The sequence below is a fragment of the Sus scrofa genome, chromosome 10 (genome assembly GCF_000003025.6).
Source record: "Sus scrofa isolate TJ Tabasco breed Duroc chromosome 10, Sscrofa11.1, whole genome shotgun sequence".
Taxonomy (NCBI): Eukaryota; Metazoa; Chordata; class Mammalia; order Artiodactyla; family Suidae; genus Sus; species Sus scrofa.
The window spans coordinates 38,190,153-38,208,956 of record NC_010452.4 but is presented as its reverse complement, the minus strand read 5'-3'; the positions used below and the strand labels follow the sequence as shown (position 1 = coordinate 38,208,956).

Here is an 18,804-nt window from a genome sequence, read left to right as displayed (position 1 = left end):
GAGACCGATTTAAAGTCATGGAACACAAGGAAATTGGTTCCCAAATGCAAATAATCTTCATAATGTTTTCTTTGGTTGGTAGTATATAATTTCTGGAAGAAATTTCCATTGTTTGAAAATCCTTTGTTAGTCAGAATTTGTAGGAGGTGAATACCTGCCTCACTCATATGCTCTTTTCTCGGGCTCTCTTCCCAGGAGTGGCACATCTAGGTCAAAGGACATTATCAGCTCCCCAGCTCTTGCCACTTTATGGCTAAAGCCCAGAGAAAATGGCTGCTAAGTGTTTAGAGGTGAGTTTATTAAACTTTCGAATAACACCACAGTGTACACACACAGGAGTTAAAACAGTAAGCACTTAGTGGATTTTATATTTAATTTCGGTAAATGTAATGGTCTAATTAGACAATTCTAGCTAATCATTTTTAATTTTAGCTACCTAGAGCTGTATCCCCTTACCAGCTCTGTGACCTGGCTGGGCTGGTTTCCCACGCATTCATTCTCTCTCTCTCTCCCTTTCGGTTTTCCCCTGCTGTTTGCTTGGTTTCCAGACTCCCATAATGTTCTCTCCTGCTGGTTTCTCCACCTATAAGTAACTCCTTTGTCTCCCCTCTCCCACCCCCCATTCTCCAGCTATCTTTATGGGCAACATCAAACTGCTGATTTGGTTAGCACTGAGCTGGGGCCAGGGACTGGGGTTAACTTCTCAAATGTGTTTATGATGCAAAGATACATTTTGTTCCTAATTAGGCCTCTCACTAAGGGGAAAAGCAAAAGGATATAGAGGTTTGGGATTTTTAAACAGTCATCATCCCCGAAAAAGGGCATAAATCAGTCAAATAAGTCATATAAGCGTTCAAAGGAACCTGAAATTCACAGCTGTTTCTCATGAGTCAGGAGCTAACCTTGTCTTGCTTTCACCGAGGCTGGGCTGTCTACTGGGAAAGCAGTAGAAATACCTGTTAGGCAGGAACCCCTGAAGTGGACAACACGAGAAACTCTTCTTATGAAGGCACCCATTTTCAAGTGTTCCAGGATCCTGGAGGTATGTTGTCTTTTTTGAAGCATTCACAACATGCAGTGGCAAGAAAGAGACTCTTTGTTAGCTCTATTTAAGGAGGAAAATTGAGATGCAGCTGGGAGAAGCAAGAAGCATCCAGTCAGCAAGATAGCAAGGAGAATTTATATTACATGGCAGCTTGTGAGCATGTTTGCTTTAGGACAGACACAGGGATGCTATAAGCAAGGCAGGATGTAAATGATTTTTTTTTTTAAACAAGTGTTAGCTCAGATTTTGACTCGAGATGGTGCCCCATGAACCTTGGAAAAGTATTCTGAATGAATGGCAAAGGCTCAAGCCCAGAGCTTGATACAGAGTAAACCCTCAATACAGTTCACTGATTCTCTTGCTTGCAATTTTGTAGCATTCTTAACTTGGTATACAAGGAGAAAAATCAAGTACAGTGTGATAGAAAAGCTTTTCCATTATCCAGACAGCAATACCACCTCTAGTAGGATTTAAGGAAAATCCACAGTGTTCCATTATTCCTGGTAAACCAGTTCATCCCTGATCATAACATGTCCATGACATTCAAGAAGCCTTCAGAGCTCTGTGAGTTCCCCGTAAAATCCAGCACACTTTATCTGAGCTCTGTAGCCTCCTCACTGGGTGTGTCCGTTCATGTCTTCTTAGAAGCAGATGACAAGACAGTTATAAGTGTAAAAGATTTATTTTGGGAAAAGTCCAGGAAAGATAATAGGAAAGGAGGCAGATATAGGCAAGGGAAGCCTCAGACCTAGACAGGTTTGAACACTGTGAGAAAAGAAGGGGGAAGGGAGCCTCAGATGGTAGGGTGGCCCTAAGACCATCTTGACCATTGGCCGGACCTAAGATGGCCTTGATGAGGCCAACGTGGAGGCTCATAGGAGGAAGAGTCCTGCATTTGGCAGGAATGGTCTTTGTCCAGTATTTTCCCTTGCTCAGTCTGGCTAGGAGTAGCCCACCAAGGGCATGGCCTTGGTTGTGAACACTGCAAGGGATAAATAATGTGGGGCAGCTGGTGGCTATGAGCTAAAATAAGGTTCTCTTGAGCAGGGAGATCTGATCAGTGCAGCCCAGGCTGGCATCCTATGACACCATCCTTCACTTCACCAACAGTGAGATGGATCCTAAATAGTATCCTGGAAAGAACCAACATTCTATCAGACCTAATCCTATTATGCCTTATATTCCTGTTTGCCTCATACAAAATCAAAAGCTCAAGACTCTCGTGGCATCTATTATTATTATTTTTCTTATGACCACAACTGCAGCACATGGAAATTCCCAGGCTAGGGGTCCAACTGGAGCCACAGCTACAGGCCTATACCACAGCCACAGCCATAGCAACACCAGATCCCAGCTACATCTATGACCTACACTGTATCTTGTGGCAACGCTCAATCCTTAACCCACTGAGTGAGGCCAGGGATCAAACTCACATCCTCACGGACACTATGTTGGGTTCTTTACCCACTGAGCCACAATGGGGATGCCTATTATTATTTTTTTAAATTGATGTATAGTGCAGTTGATGTACCACATTATATAAGTTTCAGGTACACAATATACTGATTCACAATTTTTAAATGTTATATTCCATTTATAATTTTTATAAAATATTGGCTATATCCCTGTGTTGTACATTATATCCTTGTGGCTTATTTCGTATCTAGTAGTTTGTACCTCTCACTTACCTACCCTTATATTGCCCCCACCCCCATCCCTCTTTCCACTAGGAACCACTCATTTGTTCTCTATGTCCGTGAGTCTGTTTCTTTTTTTGCTATATTCACTAGTTTGCTGTATTTTTTAGATTCCACATATTTGTGATATTATACAGTATTTGTCTTTCTCTGTCTTAGTTCCCTAAGTATAATACCCTCCAAGTCTGTCCATGTTGTTGCAAATGGCAAAATGTCATTCTTTTTCATGGATGAGCAGTCTTCCTTTATATATATATGTATATCCCATCTCCTATTGTCCAAATGTAACACCCATTCAGTGTTCTAAATCTCCTAATGAGACTCAATCTCACACCATTCCCTGTCCGTTAAACCTTTCCACCTGCTCTTTTGACCTCTCAGAGTGTCCTTTGCCCATGTCCTCTGCTCTCCTAAGAATGTTCTCTTGGAGTTCCCGTCGTGGCGCAGTGGTTAACTAGGAACCATGAGGTTGCGAGTTTGGTCCCTGCCCTTGCTCAGTGGGTTAACGATCCAGTGCTGCCGTGAGCTGTGGTGTAGGTTGCAGACGCGGCTCAGATCCTGTGTAGCTGAGGCCAGCCTCTGTACTCAGCACTGGGTCCTTCCCCCATCTACTCATGGAAGTGGCTCTTACAATGATCTCTTCTTTTCTGCATTCAAAATGTGCCTCCGATTGGATTATTTCTATCAGCTGGTATATGTCCCATCTTAATAAAATAAGAAACAATGTTAAAATAAATATTTTTTTCATTCTAAAATAAAGCTGCCGACTTAATTTAATATTCCTCCTACCTATAACTCTATTTTTCTGTTCCCCTTTAAAGCAAAATGTCACGTTTATGTCTTTATGTCCATGCTTCTCTGGGTCTTGGTAGCCCTTTCAATAAAGCTTTCATCACCTCTACTTTACTAATTACTAATACTGATTTTTCCAAGACTACCAAGGATCTCCATGTTGCCAGACTCCGTGATGGCTTCTCTCTCTTCATTAGAATTGGTAGTTCTTGCTGAGCTTCTTAGAAAAATTTGATGTAGTTTATTATGCACTTATCTTTGCAATATTTCCTTTACTTGGGTTCAGAATCACCATACTTACTGGCTTTCCCTGCTCAGTCACTTTTGTTGCCTCTTCCTTCATTCCCCCTCCCACTTTATTGAGTTATAATTGACAACATTGTGTAAGTTTCAGGTATACAATGTAATGATCTGATATATGCATATATTGAAAAGTGATTACCACAGTAAGGTCAATGAACACATCCATCACCTCACATAGTTATCATTTGTGTGTGTGTTGGGGGGGGGGTTAGTATATTTAAGATCTATTCTCCTAGCAAAGGTCAAGCATAAAGTACAGTATTATTAACTATTGTCATGTTACTGTATATTCTCAGAACTTATTCATCTTACGAGTGACAGTTTGTATCTTGTGACCAATTTCTCCCCATTTTTTTCTGCCCTTGAGATCCTGGAAATCACCCATTTATCTGTTTCTATGAATTCAATATTTTGGAGATTCCACATATAGGTAAGATCATACAGTATTTGTCTTTCTCTCTCTGGCTTATTTCACTTAGCATAATGCCTTCAGGATTCATCCATGTTGTTGCAAATGGCAAGATTTTCTTCTTGTTTATGGCTGAATAATATTCTATTGTATATACAGTCAACCCTCTATATTTGTGGGTTCCACATCTAAAGATTCAACCAATCATAGATCTAAATATTTGAAAAAAAAAATCCAGCAAGTTCCAAGAAGCAAACCTTGCATTTGCTAGCAACTATTTACAGAGCATTAACATTGTATTTTAAAACTATTTATAGAGCATTGATGTTGTATTAAGTATTACAAGTAACCTAGAGATGCTTTAAAGTATACAGGAGAATTGGAGTAGGTTATATGCAAATACCATGCCATTTTATCTAAGGGGCTTAAGCATTCTCAGATTTTGGTGTTTATGGGAATCTGGAGCCAATCCTCAACAGATACTGAGCGACAGCTATATATCGTCTTCATTTTTTTGAACTTTGAATTTTAGAAAGCCTTGGGTTCAGTTCTTGACCCTCATATTTCTCTGATTAAACTAACTCCAGCCCATCTCAATTAGATTCTCCACTGATGACTACACTCTTATGGACAACTGCCTAATGACAGCTCCCCCAAATGCATCTGAAACTCACCATAGCCAAATGGCATCTTTGATTTTCTTCTGCCTTAACATGTGTGCATATGTATATACACACCTCCTGTGTTCCTCCTTCCTTTAGGAAATGGCACTGTATTCTGTCAGCTGCCTAACCAAGGGGCATGTTTCATTCCTCTCTGCCCTTCACAAGCCATATCCTGCTTCATCAGTAAATCCTGTTATATCTAGCTTCAAATCATATCCTGAATCTGACCTCTTCTAGCTATCACCACTGCCACCATCATGTCTCTCCTAGACTATTGCAATAATTTCCTTAATGGTCTTCCTTTCTCACTTTTTCCTCACTACTGCTTATTCTGCACATCATAGACAGATTTTTGTAGAGATAAGATCACTTTGTGCCCCTATGGAGGTTGCCATAATCACTCCAGGTAGGTTTTTCAATTTACTTGAAAGAGAAAAATATTACATTTAATGAAAACTTACATTGAACTTTCTGTCATTTCTCTCTTTTCATGTGTCTGCACCTCTGTGCACATGTCTGTCTTTGAAGTTGACACAGATCTTCCCACTGCCACACCCACCCAGCCTTCGTTTCACCTTTCAGATGTCTGGCAAGAAATACCTGCTTCTTCAAATCTAATATGATTCTCCCCAGCAGAGTTAGTTGGATCATTTGTATCTCACGGAATGTGGTTTTCACCTCTTCATGGCATCGGCCTCTCTATTTGTGAATTCTTTTTATCTATCAGTTTTCTTCCATTGGACTATTAGCTCCTTATATCCTCATGGTTTACCATGGTGCCTGGCACATAGTAGAATACAATATGTGTGAAGGATAGTTGAATAAACAAATTGGTGTACAAATTTTCTGCTTCTATTATAGGAAGAATATAATCAGTCAGCACAATGTTGAATATTTTCCTGAAAATAAGAACAAAAACACTCCATTTAGGACCAGTCCCTGACAGTGCCAAAAATTTTTGTCTTTTCATTAAGGGAATCAGTAAGAATGTGTGAGGAAAAATTACCCATTGATGAATAATCAAAGGGAATGTAACCAGGTCTACCTAATGAGAAAATCCTAAGGTTGGTCATATGTACCTTGGTTATAAAGAAATAACTATAACTTTTCCAGCCTTTGAAAATAAAGAATATGCATCTGTTTGCTGACTTTTAAGAGACACTTTCTTCCATTCTGTGGTTCCATTAATAACTTCAGTCTTGGTTCAGGGTGAAAGTAAACCAAAAACCGAAAACCATATGCTTGAAACGACCTTTCATTTAAAACTTTTTGCTCAACTATAGACTCATTTTCAATTCATTTTTAAAAAACAATGTCTGCTATGTGTAGTAAATAGTATTTTAATCTTTTCTGCAGAAGTGTGAGTGGTGTGCACACTAAGGGGTAATTCTGTAGGAATAGACTTTTAAATTCAATTCAGCACTTTTATCGAGAATGGAGAAGCTTAAAAATTAAGCCAGCAGGCATCCAAAGCCTGAGAGAACACTACTGGATGCATTCTTAATTAGAGCCAATAAAGTGTGTTTTTAGGCAAAGCTTTCCCACAGAAAGCTCAATGGCAAAACTCAGAAGAAGCAAACAAATTAAATTCTCTATATTAACTGCTTGGCACACTGCTTCTCAAGGAGTTATTTAGCCCGACATGATAGTTGACAAAATTTCACTCTCAAAACTCCAAATAACCCTAAGATAAAGTACCAACTACTTGCATATTTTCCCCGAATACAAAACAATCCATGATAATTTCAAGTCTTCCTGGGATACTAGAAGTAAAAAGAATGCTGGAATATAATGTGTTAATTGATGGATGAAGTGTTAAAAATCTTGAATTTTGTTTCTATCACTAGTTTTTTTTTTCTTTTCTCAAAAAAAAAAAAATCTCAGTAGGCATATTTAGGTTGTGACTTAGAGTAATTGTAGACACACTGTATGACACCTTTGCAATCACACAGGTACTGTTCACAGGAGGTGGAATTTCTGAGAGAGGCTGAGTACTGTATTTCAAGTATGGTGTAATAAGTAACATTTTCATCTTTTTTGAAGATGTGTTAGTGGTATACACTCAGAAAACTGGTTACCAAAGGATTAAATCAATCTGAGCATTTCTTTTCCTCAGCTGTGCCATGGAGATACTTTCAACTCATAAAACATAAATATACCCAATGATTTAAATGTATAATCTTATAGGCCATTGGGTGATAGTTCAGAATATTTTAGAAAGTGTAAAAGGTATTAAGAAATAGATTGAGGAGTTCCCGTTGTGGCCCAGCGGAAATGAATCTGACTAGTGACCATGAGGTTGTGGGTTTGATCCCTGGCCTCACTCACAGGGTTAAGGATCCAATGCTTCTGAGCGCTGTGGTGTAGGACAGACACGGTTAGGATCTGGTGTTGCTGTGGCTGTGGTGTAGGCCAGCGGCTACAGCTCCGATTCAGCCCCTAGCCTGGGAACCTCCACATGCCATGGGTGCAGCCCTAAAAAGCAATAAATAAATAAATAAATAGATAGAAATAGATTGAACTGATATTCACTAGACTGTGAGTTTCTGAGGAGATGTGCTTTATCTTATCCACCCATTGATTCACTCATTTACTCATCCAACAAGTGCTTTTAAAAAAATCTTATTTCTGAATTCTTAATACCTTGGGAAGAGTCTGGCATGTAATAGGTGCTTTCCTATCTTGTTGAACATATAAATGAGTGAATGACTACTAGTCACTCATTAATCCTTATTTTCCTCTAAAAAGGCTTTCTCAACTTCCTTTAGGGGGATGTATATGGAGAAAATTATTTAGATGTGCCTCTGCACCTAACAGAGTACTTTATACTTGAGTAACACCAAATAAATATTTATTTGGGGAAAAACTCAAAACTGTAAGGGATGGGGACTATTCAGAGACAAGAAACCTCAAGTTCAACAGCATGGAGGGTCTTCAAATGTCTAAAATCTTACCATATGAGGGAGGAAGTTTAGACTTATTTTATATCATTGGAAGGTTTTTAAAGAGGACTGATGAGTGAAAGCTCCAGGGAGATTTCAGCTTATGATCTAAGGATGGCCTAAACTGCTTTGGGATGCATCAATTTCTATTATTCATTAGAAGTACCTAACAGGAGTTCCTGTTGTGGCTTAGTGGTTAATGATTCTGACTAGCATCCATGAGGACAAAGGTTCAATTCCTGGCCTTACCCAATGGGTTAAGGATCCGGCATTGCCGTGAGCTTTGGTGTAGGTCACAGAGTGGCTTGGATCTGGTGTTGCTGTGGCTGTGATGTAGCCTGGCAGCTACAGCTCTGATTCGACTCCTTGCCTGGGAACCTCCATATGCCATGGGTGCATCCTTAAAAAGCAAAAAAAAAAAAAAATACCACCTAACAACAGCAGAATAACCTGTGGAACAAGCCAAGGAGACCATTTTCGCTCCCAATGGGTATTTGAAGTGGAAGACCTGTAAGGTCTCTCTTTTTTTTTCTTTTTAGGGCCACACCCAAGGCATATGTAAGTTCCCAGGGTAGGGGTTGAATTGGTCTACGCCACAGCAACGTGGGATCCAAACCACTTTTGTGACCTACACCACAGCTCATGGCAATGGTGGATCCCCAACCCACTGAGTGAGGCTAGGGATGGAACCCTCATCCTCAGGTATACTAGGTGGGTTCATTACTGCTGAGCCATGACAGGAACTCCCATAAAGTCCCTTCTCATACTAGAATTCTTTAGTTGAATGAATGAAGAGCAATGTGATCCCTCAACCAAGACTCCACTTGAGTGATAAAAAGCACTGGATGCTTTAAAACTGTATCTTCTCATGGCCTTTCTGGAAAAAAAGTTCTGTCTTCCTTAAGACTTAGGGAAATGCAAAAGTAGAGAGAAATATTACTTGAAAAAAACCCAATAAATTTTCTTCATTTCTTCCAGTAGTTTAAGGAAACACTTAAGTGTGTCATGCTTTTGGCCAGCAACTTATAAAGTTTTAGCTGCTACTACTCCAAAATTTGTGTGTGTGTGTGTGGTGGGGTGGGAAGTGGCGGGGAGGTGAGGGGTAAGGATGGTTTTAGGAATTCCCTGAGAGTTTTCCTTTTGTTTCTTAATGGAAGATTGGTAAAAATCAGATTATGTTGGTGTTTCTGGTTCTATAAATATGTGGTCATATAAGGCTAAGAGCTGGTGCTTTGTTTCCTTGATGAAAGTATTTTCCAGATATTTCTCTTTAAGCACATGCATATTAAATGGGCAATAAAGAAAAATAATTAGCTTCTATGTGAATAGAGAACTCAAAGCCTTTTCAGCATATCAATCTAATTATGTTTTGAAGAATTTTGCATGAGTTTGGGGTTAATTATTAACCAGCAGTGTAGGTCAACTCAATGTTTAAACTATTATTCATGTACAAATGATTATAAGCAAAAAATGTTTTCCTCTGAAATGCAATGCTAAGGAGGAAGTAGCATTATTATTTATAAAGTTCTATTTAAGCTCAATTTCTACATTAAATTGCCACTGAAGAATTTAAATCGACTGCATTTGTGTTTATTGCACAGCATAAAGCATGTAAACAGAATCATACCATGTACTTCAAAGTAAGTACCTACTAATGTAATAAGTACCTGAAGAAATACCTAATTATTTTTTATGGGACTTGTAATAGTACCTGTGGTATTCCATTATTTTATTTCTTAAATAATCAATTATTCTTTTTCTCTTAAAGTGAAAAAAAAGGGACATTGATGTAATTTCAGTGGAGACTGTTCAAAATTCTAACTAAATAATGGATATAATGAAATCAATGAATAAAATATCATAAAATTAGAGAGAGCTTAGGGAAGCCAAGAGAAAGCAAATATAAAAGACTCTCCTGGAATTCATCCAAAAGTTAGAAAATTAAGAAAATTTACACTTCTTAATGCAATAGGAAGGAAAAAGAGCTGTAGGAGATCCTGTGGTTGGTCCAGAGCCACTGTTACCTTGAAGATAGTTTCAATAAACATACTGAACACACTTGATACAATTTAAATAATGAAAACTATATGTAAACACCATCTTTCAGATAGGTAGAAATGTAAATCTTTCACATTTCATTTTTCACTAGATTATACACTCTTTATTAATTTTTTTTTTTTTTGTCTTTTTAGGGCTGCACCTGTGGCATATGGAAGTTCCCAGGCTAAGGGTTGAATTGGAGCTGTAGCTGCTGGCCTACACCACAGCCACAGCAATGCAGGATCTGAGCTGCATCTGCGACCTATGCCACAGCTCATGGCAATGCCAGATCCTTAACCCACTGAGCAAGGCCAGGGATCGCGTCCTCATGGTTACTAGTTGGGTTCGTTTTTGCTGAGCCACGAACACGTATTAATTGTTTTAATTTTTTAAAAAGAGTCCTATACTTTTGTCTTTGTAACAACAAATTAAAGATATGGTGAAGAAGACCCACAAGTAATTTCTGCTTCTAGTTGTGGTGGAGTAACTCATTGAATACCATTGCTGTCACTGAGAACAATGAATAATGCTGAATTAAAAAAAAATTGTTGAAAGACTAAGAGAGCCATTAAAGGAAGCAGCTCAATATGTAAAGAAAGAGCGATTGCTGAGATGTGAGCTGAACTTCAGCGACATTAATCCTGGGGGTGTTTCTGACTGGGTATAGGGCAAGAGGCTGTAAGAATCTATGGTTTGCTGAGGCAAAGGGACTGTGTTCAGGTCAGAGTAACCAACAGAAGTTTGGGAGGTCCTTTGAGGCTGGGGAGACGTAATTGGAGGCTTTGAGGGCCAAGAGCCCAGGGAGAAGGTTGGTATGGAGAAGAGAACGTGATTTTTTTTTTTTCAAGGTATCTATTGAATTCTGAAGCTGCAAGGAATAGGAAGCCATAAAACTAAGCAGAAGTTCTTTGCAAAACAAAGCAGGGTATTTCATCAGCTTCAAGGTACTGATGGAGATAGATTCAGGACCCACCAGGTACACTAATCTCAAGTATGAAACCCTGGAGGCTTATGCCTAGGAGCAGAGGTGAACTAGAGGTAAATGGAAACTTAGGAGAGTGTTGCCCAGTTCTGATTCAGTTCAGTCTCAGAGGAAAGGGTAAAACTTTTCTGAAGGAAAATAATACATTGAGACTACATTTTTTTTTTGAACAGGTAATACCTGACACTCAATAAAATATTATGAGGCATGCCAATATACAAGGTTGTCACTTAAAACATGAAATAAGAAAAAGAGTTTAACAAATGATTCAGATCTTGGAATTAGCAGAATAAAGGCTTTAAAATCACTATAACTAGTATGCCCCACAAATAGAAGGAAGCATAAGCAAAATCCATGGACACCATGGGGGATCTAGTCAGAAGATGGGAATATGCAAAAAAGAATTAAATAGAAATTTTAAAATTGAAAAATGTAATAATTTTAAAAGTTGGTAATAGATTTTTAAACAAAAGGCTGAACACAAGAGAAGATAGGAATAGTGGAGGTAGAGTGATAGAAACCAAACTAAAGCTCTCAAAGAAAAAAAGATGGAAAATACAGGGGAAAAGCAAAAGAGATATGTTCTTGGGAAAAAAAATTACATACGTAAAATAGAAATTCCAGAAGGAGAAGGTAGAAATGAGGCAGAAGAATGTTTGGCGTGTTAAAGAAGGATATAGGACAGAAGGAAAATTACAGTCCAATCTCTTGCTCAAAAATTTAAGCCAAAGAGTTATGATTTGTACTCTTCTCTGTATACAGCCCAACCTTAAATAAAAAATTTTGAAAGGCCAAATATAATACAGTAAAGTTTGATATTTTATTCTATTGGTATATGTACTATGATACTGGAATTCTTGCTATTCTAGCACTTAACAGAATAACTAAAACAGAATGGCAAGGGTTTTCAGTTTTTTATTTTTTGCCTTAAAAATTGTTAAAGATTTTATAATAGGAAAATATGTAGTAGAAAATGGAAAACTCTAAGATCCCCTTATATGTGTCTGTGCATTCATATTTTTTAAACACGAAACAGAATCAAATACACATAATAGTATATAGTTTATGTATTTTGAGTTAAAAATGTATTATGGATATCTAGTCATGCAATTCATTAATGGATATGTAATATTCCATAATCTATTTTTTTAATGGATTTAGGTTGAAAATATTCCCCTCCCATGTTTTTTTTCTTATGAAAAGAAATTGATATCCCCTCAAGGGAGGTGATCAATATTTCCACCTTCTTGGGTTTTTGGACTTCCTCCTAAATGTAATTTGGGGGTAGTTTTTCCTTGGTAGCACACTTAGTTTTTCATCCATTCAGGTATATTTATGGTTTCCTTCTATATACCAGTCCCTGGGTTAGAGAGTGAAAATAAGAGTAAACAAAACAGACATGTTTGCTGCCCTCAAGAGCATTTAGTGTCAAATGGGAACACATACACTGGACATGCTCCAGCGATGTCTTACAAGGTCTAGTGGGAGGAGGGAATGATGTCAGGAAAGTGTTCCCTAAAGAAGACTCAGAGGATAAGTTTCCAAGTGAGTTGGGACAGGGGAGGGGTCTGTGTATATGAGGAGAGATGATGAGGTTCGACATAGGCTATTTCACATAATCTCAAAGCCTCAAATAGTAAGATTTCAAAAGGAAACAATTTCCTAGGAATTTAAGGTGCCAATATACGTCTGTGGTATTTCTATAGAAAGCTTATTGACTCTAGAAGCTGGTGAATGGTTTATCTGTAACATGGATGTAAATGTCATTCAGATAAACATGTTCATTTGTTTTTTTCAGAGAATTTTGGAACGTTCATTGATCAAGAGTCATCAGAATATGATGTCCTAAATCGAAAATTTATTGAAAAGTCTGATTTAAGATAGCCTGTTGTGAAAATAAAATTTCCAAATATCCCGCTGATTTAAAAATGCAAAATAGGAGTTCCCGTCATGGCTCAGTGGAAATGAATCTGACTAGCAACCATGAGGACACTGGTTTGATCCCTGGCCTTGCTTAGTGGGTTAAGGATCTGGTGTTGCCATGAGCTGTGGTGTGGGTTGCAGACATGGCTTGGATGCCACATTGCTGTGGCTGGGGCCTAGGCCAGCAGCTACAGCTCCAATTCGACCCCTAGCCTGGGAACCGCCGCATACCATGGGTGCAGGCCTAAAAAGATAGAAGAAGAAAAAGCAAAATACTGTGGTCTGTGGGGAAAAGGAAAATGAGAAACGACACTTGTGAATCGAGGGCAGTGCTTCACATCCTGGGTGTTGGGCACAGCTGGGATGGTTAGCGCACATGACCCTGAGCTGCACTTTATGAGTACTGTCACAGAGGCCACGCTGTGCCAGCTCACTCAGGTATGGTGTGGACCACAGTAGAGCTCAGTGAAACCAGGATCCACAGGACTGAGACCTAGCATCATGGCATGACAACACAACTCACAAAACTAGACAATCTCTAGCATTTTCTTGTTTTTTCCCCCAAAGGCAAAACTTGAATAGTGAAATTCTTGCATCTGAAGTGCCTTCACTTAAAGGTTAGAGACCCACTAGTATTATTTAAAAATTTTTTAAAAATTATTGTTGATTTACAATGTTGTGTTAATGTGTGCTATATAGCCCAGTGACCTAGTTAGTCATATATACAATCCTTTTCTGATATTATCACTCATCATGTTCTATCATAAGAGATTTGATATAGTTCCCTATGCTGTATAGTAGGACCTCATTGCTTTTCCATTCTAAATGTAATAAAGACAGACACCATATAATATTTCTTATATGTGGAATCTGAAAAAAAAAACACTAGTATTTTTAAGTTGAAGTTCAAACAAACATGCAGAATGGTGCCCCTGAAAGTGCTAAATTCAGTTCAGTAAGTGTTCACAGTAGTGTAAACGCTCCATTATTCCCATTTTTGCATTTCAGGGCAAGGAATGAGAAAGGGAAATATGGGGAGAAAGATGAGAAATAAGATAATACTGCTAAGTAACAAGAAAATTTGTATGTGAGAACTGTAAGGTGAATTCTTTAATCATTTATTTATCCCCAAAAGCCAACAAGATTTTAAATAAAGAATTGAATGTGTTTTCTGGCAATGTATTTAGTATGTTCTATAAATTAGATAGTGGAGATCTCTATGATAAGTTAGTCCTGCATTTATTGCCACTATATTTTTTTTAAAGCTAACTAGTTTGATTATGCTTCAATTTGTGTTATTCCTTAGGCTATTGATATGGCGAATTATATTAATTTTCAAATGTTAAACCAACCTTGCATTCCTGGGATAAATCTCACATGGTTAGGCAAACTGGAGGGGCTGGTGGAGGCAGAAGTGAAGTGGTAAGGAAATGAAGCCAGGGTGCCTAGGGAAGGAGTGTAGACAACTTGTCCTAGAGGATCCAAGAAATTAGTAATCCAGCTTTTCTCAGCAAGCCTAAGCACAAAAGACACAGCCATCCCTTGTAAAGGCCCGTCCTCCTCTTGTCATATTATTTCTTCTTTAAATGATTGACATACTTTATTAGGGAAGCCATTTAACATGGAATTTTTTGTGTTGCAGTTTTTAAGTATTAATTCAATTTCTTTAGTACATACAGGCCTATTCAGATAATTATTACTTTTTCTCAAGTGAACTGTAATAGTTTGTCTTTCAAGGAATTTGCCCATTTCATCTAAATTGTTAAATTTATGTACATAAAACTATTTGTAATATTTTATTATCCTTTTAACATCTGCAGTGGGGTTTTTTGTGATGTCTCCTCTTTTACTCCTAATACTTGTAATTTGTGTCTTTATTTCTTGGTAAAGACCTATGAGTTTTAGTAATATTTTTCAAAAGTCAGCTTTTGGTTTTATTGATTATTATAGTCTTCTCTTTCTGATTTCATTGGTTTCTACTCTATTATAATTATTTACTTTTGTGTACTTGCTCTGAATTTAGTTTGTTGCAATTTTCTAGTTTCTTAAGGAGAAAACCTAAATTATTGATTTGAGATCTTTATTATTAGAAGTATTCAATCTTTTACATTTCATTTGATGCATTGTTTCAACTGTATCCCACGCATTTTTATGTTGTATTTTACATTTGTTCCATTAAAAAGATTCTCTAATTTCCCTTATAACTTTGCTTTTGTTAGAAGTGGGTCGTTTCATTTTCACATATTTGGGGATTTTCCAGGCATCTCTCTATTATTGATTCCCTTTTTAAATCTATTATAGTCAGAGAACCTATTTGTAAGATGTCAATTCTCTTAAATATGTCGTTTAGTTTTAGGACAGAATATAATCTAATTTTGTAGAAGTTTCATGTGGATTTGAAAATAATGCATATTCTGCTGTTATTGGTAGTGTCCTATAAATGTCAATTACATCAAGTTAGTTGATAATCTTGTTCAGGTCTTCTGTATCCTTACTGATTTTCTGTCAACTTGTTCTATGGATTGCTGAGAAAGGAGTGCTGAAGTCTCCAAACAAAATTGTGGATTTTTCGGTTTCTCTTCTGTCAGTTTTTGCTTCATGTTTTTTTGAAGCTTTACTGATAGGTGCAGAAATGTTTCAGATCATTATGTACTCTTGGAGAATTGACCCTTTTAGCGTTTGTAATGTGCTTCTTTATCCCTGACAATGTTTCTTATTTGAGAGACTGTTGATTGTGTGATTTTTTTTTTTTTAAAGCAGATTATCAATCTTTTCTTTTCAAATTGCAGGTTTTCTTTCACCTTTTGTGGGCAATGTTTCCAACCTCAGTTCTTTGCTATGCTGCTTGGGTCTGTCTGGAGCATGGGCCTCTTGGATGGTCTGTGGTTTGAGTTGTGGTTGGAATCTTGGCTTCATTCTCGAGGCTTCAGCCCTACTGCTTGGGTGTCCATCAGTCATGCAGGTTCAGGGGCGAGCCTGAGATTTCCCTTAGAATAAGAGTTAATCTCCCAGTTTAGCTATCTCCTCACTGGAATTACTCCCCCACCTTCTCCAACCCGTTGCCCCATCCCGCTGGCCAGAAATAGAATGATTCTATTGAAGTTTTAGATACCCAAATTACTGCTTAACCACCATATAGTTTTCTTCTCTAAGTTCAGACTCTCCTCCACAACCCACCGTCTTTTATTTGCTTTTTAGAGTCCTTAGGTAGCTGTTCTCTGTATTTTGTTAAGTAGTTTTACTTGTAATGAGAGGTAAGATGAGATATAGCGGGGCTTTTCCTACCATGTTGGAAAAGAATCTCTGCTCCCTTTTGAAAAGTATCTAATGCAGGTGGAAAATGCTTTATTGTTATGGGATCATCCAGAAAATGGTGAAGCCTTCCTGCTTTGGGATGGATGGAGAAAAATAATGGTCACAGGAGCTGTGGAAACCCATAGGGGCAAGGGACTATAAAAGATTCAGGCAGAGTTTTGCCTGTAACTGCTTTTCTTTCTCCTCCCCCCCCCCCGCCCTCTACGCCAAAGAAATTTAGTGATTTTTGCCTATAAAACTATTTGAAGAAACTCTGAGTCCCGTATGTTCACCGAGGATATAAATCTATTCTTCTAAAAATTCTGTGGCTCGAATTTGAAATTGTTCATTCAATTGGTATATTGCCCCTGCAGGACCACCCTTTCATTCTCAGGGTGGGAATTGATTTTTCTGCTCTTATTTTGTCATGTGAGAGTACTAAGTATATTACAACCGCAGAATTTTCACACATTATTTAAAAACCTGTGCACAATGTGAGAAGGTCTTGCATAGGCTTGTCTGTACCAATGTGTAAAAACCTCCAGCTGCCTCTGAAATTGTGAAGACAAGCACGGTTCCTCATTAAGGGCACAGATTAATGTCTGAGGAAATTGGATGCTTTCTACAGACATTTCCCAAAATTTGAAGTTTTCTGTCTTTAAAGTGACATTACCCTAACCTCTAAGTTTATGCATGCAAAACTTATTGGATCTTTCCTACCCAAAATTATAACAGTAGCTTACAAAAAATACATCTAGGCACTTAAAATTAGTCAGGAACTAGTTGGAATATTTGATTTGTTTAAGTTCATGCTTTTTGAAGAAGCAAATCTAAGTAGTTATACTCAAAATGTTTATTTGCATAAATCCACATAGATCAAAATTAGGACGGCAATTTAAAGGCTGGTTTTAGGAATTGCCATCATGGCTCAGTGGGTAACGAACCTGACTAATATCCATGAGGATGTGGGTTTGATCCCCGGCCTCGGTCAGTGGGTTAAGGATCTGGCATTGCTGTGGCTGTGCTGTAGGTCACAGACATGGCTTGGATCCTGCCTTGCTATGGTTGTGGTGGAGGCTGGCAGCTACAGCTCCAATTTGACCCCTAGCCTGTGAACCTCAAGTATGCCATGGGTGCGGCCCTAAAAAGACAAAAGAAAAGGGCTGGTTTTGGAATTGAAGCATTAACTGATTGAGACTTTCAGATTTATGTTTGTCATGGTCGAGTCTATGTTCTATTTTGCTGCCCCCCGCACTTCCTTTAATTCATCTTTCAAAAGATAGGCTAATCATTTTTTTTCCTGTCAGTGAAATATATTGAAATGTTCTAAAAGGAAAATTAAAAAAGTAAAGTATGATGGTATTTCCATAGCATAGTTCATGAATCAGGCTCGTGCAAATATGGTACAGACTGGACCGCACAGAAAGAAAAAGTAGAAAGGGGGCATGGATCTCTTTTCTCCTCAAAATGGTTGATTTAGGCACAGCTGGCCACATTCTGGGACTAAGATCTAGGAGGGAACCTTCCCCCCTGTTCTGTACAATTTTATGTCTTTTTTAAAAAAATAATTAATTACATTTAATTTATTTGAAAAATTTATTTATTTATTTATTTTTTGCTTTTTAGGGCTGCACCTGTGGCACCTGGAGGTTCCCAGGCTAGGGGTCCAATCAGAGCTATAGCTGCCAGCCTATACCACAGCCATAGCAATGCCAAATCTGAACTGCATCTGCAGTCTACACCACAGCTCATAGCAATGCCAGAAGCTTAATCCACTGAGCGAGCCCAGGGATTGAACCCACATTGGATACTAGTTGGGTCTGTTTCCGATGAGCCACCACGGGAAATCCTTTAAGGGGCTTTAGATGTTCCTGCTCATCCTTCCATATCTTTTTTTTTTTTCCATTTATTACTTATTTATTCTACACCAGTGGACTTAGAAGTTTCTCATTTCTTTTTTTTTTAGGGACACAGCGTTTAATAATTTTATTTATTTATTTATTTTTTTATTTTCCCACTGTACAGCAAGGGGGTCAGGTTATCCTTAGATGTATACATTGCAATTACAGTTTTTCCCCCACCCTTTCTTCTGTTGCAACATGAGTATCTAGACATAGTTCTCAATGCTATTCAGCAGGATCTCCTCGTAAATCTATTCTAGGTTGTGTCTGATAAGCCCAAGCTCCTGATCCCTCCCACTCCCTCCCCCTCCCATCAGGCAACCACAAGTCTCTTCTCCAAGTCCATGCTTTTCTTTTCTGAGGAGATGTTCATTTGTGCTGGATATTAGATTCCAGTTATAAGTGATATCATATGGTATTTGCCTTTGTCTTTCTGGTTCATTTCACTCAGTATGAGATTCTCTAGTTCCATCCATGTTGCTGCAAATGGCATTATGTCATCCTTTTTTATGGCTGAGTAGTATTCCATTGTGTATATATACCACCTCTTCTGAATCCAATCCTCTGTCGATGGACATTTGGATTGTTTCCATGTCCTGGCTATTGTGAATAGTGCTGCAATGAACATGCGGGTGCATGTGTCTCTTTTAAGTAGAGCTTTGTCCGGATATATGCTGAAGAGTGGGATTGCGGGGTCATGTGGAAGTTGTATGTATAGATTTCCAAGTTACATGCACACTGTTCTCCATAGTGGCCGTACTAGTTCACATTGCCACCAAGAGTTCAGAACGGTTCCCTTTTCTCCACACCC

The 18,804-nt window shown here is 38.2% G+C and overlaps 1 long non-coding RNA gene across 2 annotated transcripts in view; it reads left to right on the top strand.

The window, feature by feature from the left end:
- The window catches only part of LOC110255612, a 34,264-nt gene continuing 15,970 nt past the window's right edge, over nucleotides 511–18,804 (top strand). The window contains exons 1-2 of one of the 2 annotated variants that reach the window (XR_002336156.1): nucleotides 511–1,042; nucleotides 4,205–4,267. This is a non-coding gene — a long non-coding RNA (uncharacterized LOC110255612). The remainder of the gene's footprint in view (nucleotides 1,043–4,204; nucleotides 4,268–18,804) is intronic. The other variant, XR_002336157.1, reaches the window with a different exon arrangement.